Below are 6,829 nucleotides of genomic sequence, written 5' to 3'. Positions count from 1 at the left end.
ATACTTTCACACGAAGAGCCACCGAGTCAGAAAGGTGCATTCCAGGGCCAGATGAAGAGAAAAAAGGTAATTTTCCTTTCATTAGTGAGATTGCTCTTCAGAAACATGATCTTTAGTCATCCAAAAAACAGAGTGATAGGTCCTTTCCCAAAATTGTTTAACTGTACTCAATTTTTCAGGCATAACTGCTTTAGAACATTAAAAAAAAATAATAATTTTGAGCTACTGTAAGAAGTGAGAGTTGCCCAAGATTGGATAGTGCTGATGTGATGATGATGACACCAAGCTGTGTGGTGCCGTCGACACGCTGGAAGGGAGGGATGCCATCCAGAGGGACCTCGACAGGCTGGAGAGGTGGGCCCGTGCCAACCTCATGAAGTTCAACCAGGCCAAGTGCAAGGTCCTACATCTGGGTCTTGGCAATCCCAGGCACAAATACAGACTGGGCGGAGAATGGATCGAGAGCAGTCCTGAGGAGAAGGACTTGGGAGTACTGGTGGATGAGAAGCTCAACATGAGCCGGCAATGTGCTCTTGCAGCCCAGAAGGCCAACCGCATCTTGGGCTGCATCAAGAGGAGCGTGGCCAGCAGGTCGAGAGAGGTGATTCTGCCCCCTCTACTCTGCCCTCGTGAGACCTCACTTGGAGTATTGTGTCCAGTTGTGGATCCCCCAACACAAGAAGGACATGGACCAGCTGGAGAGGGTCCAGAGGAGGGCCACGAAGATGATAAGAGGGCTGGAGCACCTTTCCTATGAGGACAGGCTGAAAGAGTTGGGGCTGTTCAGCCTGGAGAAGAGGAGGCTCCGGGGTGACCTGATAGTGGTCTTCCAGTACCTCAAGGGGGCCTACAAGAAAGATGGGGAGAGGCTGTTCAGGAGGGCCTGTTGTGATAGGACAAGGGGTAATGGTTTTAAAATAGAGGGAGGTAGATTCAGGTTGGATATTAGGAAAAAATTTTTTACCATGAGAGTGGTAGAACACTGGAACAGGTTGCCCAGAGAGGTGGTGGATGCTCCATCCCTGGAGACATTCAAGGCCAGGTTGGACGAGGCCCTGAGAAACCTGATCTAGTTGGAGATATCCCTGTTTGTTGCAGGGGGGTTGGACTAGATGACCTTTGAAGGTCCCTTCCAGCCCTAACCATTCTATGATTCTGTGATTCTATGTACACTTTCCCATAGCTAATATGCCTTAAGACTTTGTCTCCATTGTCTTCACTAGACCTTCAAATACATGCATAAAAAAAAATATTTCTAGTAGTAGGCACAAAAGCCAATTCATACTTGTCCCTTTAACCTTGTACATTTCCTCCCCTCAAAACCCATTTGCCAGCAATCAAGACACTGTTAATGGCCTTACCATTTCCACACTGCTGGATCTTTGATTCACCGTCTACCCCTTTTCTTGTAAATGCCTGCTTGTCTGTAGCAGGCTATAAACTCTTCAGAACCAGTACCTGATTCATCTTACCGTACGCTACACGTATTTTCCAATATTATGTCAAGAATTGGTTATGTTGTCATTGTGAGCTAGGCAGTCCTTGCTTGTAGTGCAAGGTATTAGTTTCTAGGTAGCTGGCTTTGAGAAGGTTATATCTGCTTGCTGAGCTTCAGCAGTCGAGTGTGTGTTATTAAAGGTCATCTAGAGCTGAGTTACAAGCATTTATCTTCTTCCTTCTTCCATACTGTATGTTACAGTGGCCTGATTTGTGTTACGATGTCTGTACCAGGCCACTGTGAATGGTACAGTGACATTAAGGATGCCAGATTCTGCACTGCTCAGCACTGGTTTAGTCCTCATCTTGCATGTCTTTAAGTCATATATTCTAATTTAGACTTTGACCTTCAGTGCATAAGAGTTATTTGGCTGACTTGAGTGGGCTTTATTCATACTGAAGCCAGCCACTGCTTTAGGTAGAAAAGTGAAAAAGAGAGAAAAGAAAAAAACAAAAATTGTATGTGCATATGTGGTGGGTTGACCTTGGCTGATGCCAGGTGCTCACCAAGCCACTCTCCCTCCTAGGCTGGACAGGGCAGAGAAGATACAACTAACAGCTCATGGGTTGAGATAAGGACAGGGAGAGATCGCTCACCAAGTACCATCACAGGCAAATCAGACTCAACTTGGCAAAATTAGTTTCACTTATTACTGATTAATTCAGAGTAGGATTCCAAGTCCTAATGTGAGTTCTTTCTATGGGGTACAGTCCTTCAGGAACAGACTGCTCCAGTGTGGATCCCTCACATGGGTTCACAAGTCCTGCCAGGAGCCTGCTCCAGCACAGGCTTCCCACGGAGTCACAGACTCCTTTGGGCATATCCACCTGCTCCAGCGTGGGATCCTCCACAGGTTGCAGGTGGATCTCTGCTCCACTGTTCACCTCCATGGGCTACAGGGGAACAGCCCGCCTCACCATGGTCTTCACCATGGGTTGCAAGGGAATCTCTTCTCTGGCACCTGGAACACCTCCTCCCCCTCTTTCTTCACTGACTTTGGTGTCTGCAGAGTTGTTTCTTTCATATATTTTCATTCCTCTCTTCAGCTGCTAGTGCCCTTTCACAGTTTTTTTTCCCCTTCTTGAATATGTTATCCCAAAGGTGCTACCACCATCATTGATGGGCTCAGCCTTGGCCAGCGGAGGGTCCGTCTTGGAGCCGGCTGGCATCGGCTCTGTCAGACGTAGAGGGAGCTTCTAGCAGCTTCTCAAAGAAGCCACCTCTGTAGCCCCACCACTACCAAAACCTTGCCGCACAAAACCTACACATCATAGCTAAGCCAGAGCTGAACTGCAGTGGCATAGAATCAATATGTATAATGACTGACCAACAAGTACACAGAGGTCTGTTTTCCAGTCAATAAAATATTGATCTTTTACTCTACGTGGTGTTCATTTTTGTTTTTCATTTTTTCTTCTTTCATGGCAGCTTTTATTGCAGTCTGGAGTTTGATTAGTTTATGCCCTTTCATTTTATCCCAGCTGTCTCCTTTTCTGTTTTCACAATTCACATAGCTGATACAGGTTCTTGGTAAGACTTGGATTCCCATAAATAGAAATACGTTTCATTGCCTTAAATACATATATATACACACACACATATATAGTGGTTCACAGTTATGTATGATGTTTTAAGACTATGCACCGAGTTATTAGAAATTAGCCCTTCAGTGAATGCTAATTGTCTTAAATTTTTAAATTAAAATGATAAATCACCAGATTCAGGCTTGTCTGTGGGGTGTACCTATTTTTTGTGTCGTGTGAAATAACATTCAATAAATTGCATGAATGCGGTTTGGGCCCTTTATTCCGTCTTGTCTGAACAATCTTCCAGCTTAATTACAAACTGATGTAAGAATTACCAGGCAGAGTCCCAAGACATGACAGAGTCACAGGTCAGACACACTGATCATGATAATCTCAATCTTCAAGCCTTAACATTTAGGAAGATGAAAGTCTTCTCTGACTCATCAACTAATTATATTTTTAGAAATACCAACTGAATTATTTATTTCTCCTGCAGTAAACTAAAAAAACTAAACTACAGACTAATCTGAAGCTGAGCATTTTCACTTCAGAGTAATAACAAGAAACAAATGTGACTGCTACAAATGGTTTGAATAAAAGTTACATTAGATATCAGATTGATATTTCCTAGTCTCTATCACCAGCTATCAATGCCTAGACATAAATACAGTAGTACTCCATGCAATTTCGGTCACCTCTGCTTATGCAGATGAAATCCAACTTGAACAGGTGCAGAGAAGGGCTGCAGGAAGGAACAGTGTGTCTCTCCAGAGGGCTGTAGATCGTGGAGGGGATTAGATGGCTACTATAAACCAAGAGACTACATTTGGTTCAAGAACAAAGTCAAGCAAACTCCTCAAGACTGGAAATTGATGCTTGATCAGTGTGTTAAATGGTGTGTATAACATGATTGCCTGGGATAGCAAAGCACTGGGCAAAATGAACCAGATGGTCAGCTTCAGCCTTTGTTGCTAACATTTGATTTACTGCGGGATGATCAGGGTACAGACTCCAGTGCAATTCAATTCTCTTTAATAAACTTCAGAGGATGGAAGTTTGAGAGATTTATCTTTAAGCTAATTTTTTTTAACATCATGTGCTTTTCTTTCACATTATACTGCTTTATTTTAAATATATCTAGTTCTTCCCTGTGTATTAGCTGCCCAGCTCTAAGGTAATCTCATCGCTTTGGTTATGGTCAAGTTCAATTATCCTAAGGTGCTGTTATGTCTCTAATGCCCTGATCACATCTCCACTGTACTCATAGTTACCCCAGGGGATTGGGAGGGAGGCTGCCATTTGGGACTAACTTCTGGAGAGGGAAATCGGTGCCCTATTACCTCCCTCAGTGCTTAAGGCTAAATTTAAGTTTTTTGACCACTGCCAGAGAAGTCCCGGCGATAACATGCTTAAAATACGAAGACAAGCCCTGCAGTATTGTTACCAAGTGAACCTTCTCTACCCACATTTCTGAATGTCACATTTTTCACTCTGATACAAGTTCATATAGTGAGAGCAAGTAGTCCAGGAAAAGGCTGATATCTACTTTTAAAGTCCAGGCATGTTTTCAGTAAATATGGTAGCAAGCAACACAAAACAGCAGTAACGCTGGAACCTAGGATTTCTTCCCTTCATTTCATAGGCAGAGGCACATGCTCCAGACTCATGACTTATTTCTAGGATGAAACCTAGACATCGTCCATGCTCTCTCCTTGTACTCTGGTTTTCTGAAAAGAAAATCTGTGAGTCTAGGCTGGAGAAGAGCTAGGGTGTATTCTGGCCATATAAGTGAAGTGGGTGTCACATCACAGTGTAGTTTTTCTGCAGTATCTCGGCACATGCAAGTTCAACTGGTTCTTGTACTCTACCAGTGAATATCATCCCAGGCTTTCCTCATGGTAAGAGCGGCTCAGTGCAACCACAGGAGCATTAGGAGGGGAGTGGCAAGGTTTTGCAAGGCCTCCTATACCTGTAGTTTCAAACACTTCATGGGCCCCATCACAAGAGGGGAGGTACCTGTTTGTATCTCAGTGAGTTGACCAGCAATTTCAGCACCTGGTCAAAGTTTTTATGAATCTCATTTGATTTAATAGAATGGATGTAGGGCAGTGTATTAGTGTATTAGAAGACAAGTAAAAACACAGTAACATTCATACAATGACAGATACCAATAGCTGAAGGAAAGTAATGTTAAACAACTGCTTAAGTGGAAGCTGGGAGATCATTTCTGTAAACAAAAACATTGGATGGGATTCAAGCCTATAGCCAGAACAAACTTGTTTACCAATCAAGCAGGAATGCTGCAAGAAAACCTCTACAGTCTTGTTAATAATATCTCAAAGAAAACATGTGTGTTCGTGCATGGTTGTTCACCCTCAAATTGCCAAAACTGGAATGGATTGAGTCACAGGAAACCTGGCAACTTAAACCAAAGTACAAAACACCTAACATGGTTACAGACTTTTTCCAAACAGAAGGTTCAGTTCATCATATTCAGAAGCACCAGGTACAAGTACTTTGATATGAAAAGAGGACAAATAAGACTTGTGGAGGACAGATATGGTTGCACACAGGGATGTAACACAGGGATGTCATCCAATCGGCAATACATAGCTGCAGTGAACGATCTAAAGCTATCAGCTTTGGCCGGAATCATTAAGCTTTTCTTAGCTTGCTAGAGAGAATGTTTGTCCAATAGTGTTCATTTAAACATTTCTGTAGACTTCCATCCTGCATTTTTCACCCAAGTCCTTACTGGGGCTCCTTGAAGATGAGGCCAGACAGGAGCATCTCTACAGCACGGTCACACAGACATGCGCTATGGCTAGTGAATACAGCCCATAAGAACCTGGATTTGCTCAGTGAAAACTAATTCAATATCAGAAGAACAACCATTGTACAGCATTACATCCAAGCTAACAAACCTTATCTCTCTCTTGGATATAATTCGATATCTGGTTTTACCAACTCGTGCCTCTGCTGTACATTATTTACTGTCCTCTCCAGTAAGATATTCAAGACGGTAGGTACTCACCTGATTCACTGCAGGTATTTTTTAGCACTGACTGAATTACTAAGTTACTGCATATAAAAAGCTGCACTTGCCACCACATCTCTGAAAAACAGGAGCCACCAGTCCCTCTTGTGTGTAGTTTTTGTGAGGCTGTGAGAACGAATCACATTAAAACAACAAAGAAACACTTGGCTCCTGCCTGTAGCCTGGGCACAGATATGAAGGTGACCACCAAAATACTCAGACGAGATCACTTACAGAGCAAAAAAAGGAGCATGGCCTCAGATGTTTGAGGAACTGAGTCAAGCAGAAAACTACCTAGCAAAATCAAGAAACAATTCAGCAAGTTTTTTGGAGCTCATATGTTTCATTCCAGTCTCTCAGTGCTCTCTCAAGTCACTTGTTATCTCGCCTCTCACACCCTACATCCTAATTGTCCTCAGGTGCATTCCTGTAATATCCACTTATGACCAGGAGAGCAGTTTGCTGTGAAAGGACTTCAGTCTGACACAATGCCCAGCCTTGGGAATCTCCCGAGTGACTTATTTAATAGAGGATTAGCCCAGCTGGAAGTAACAAAATCCAGACAACCTTTGACAGTTGCTCACATTTGAACTCCAGTGCTCAGTTTAGAGATCTTTTATAGAAAAGTCATACCTCAGGTAACCATATCCACATTGTTCCTGGAGTAAGATCCTCATTTTACCACCTCTGTCTTCATCTTAGACTTCAGATTAGCTTTTGCTAGACTAATTATCAGGTAAATAAATAAATAAATAAATAAAATATCCT

Source organism: Tauraco erythrolophus, chromosome 2 (genome assembly GCF_009769465.1).
Source record: "Tauraco erythrolophus isolate bTauEry1 chromosome 2, bTauEry1.pri, whole genome shotgun sequence".
Classification (NCBI taxonomy): Eukaryota; Metazoa; Chordata; class Aves; order Musophagiformes; family Musophagidae; genus Tauraco; species Tauraco erythrolophus.
Note: the sequence above shows the minus strand (reverse complement) of the source record.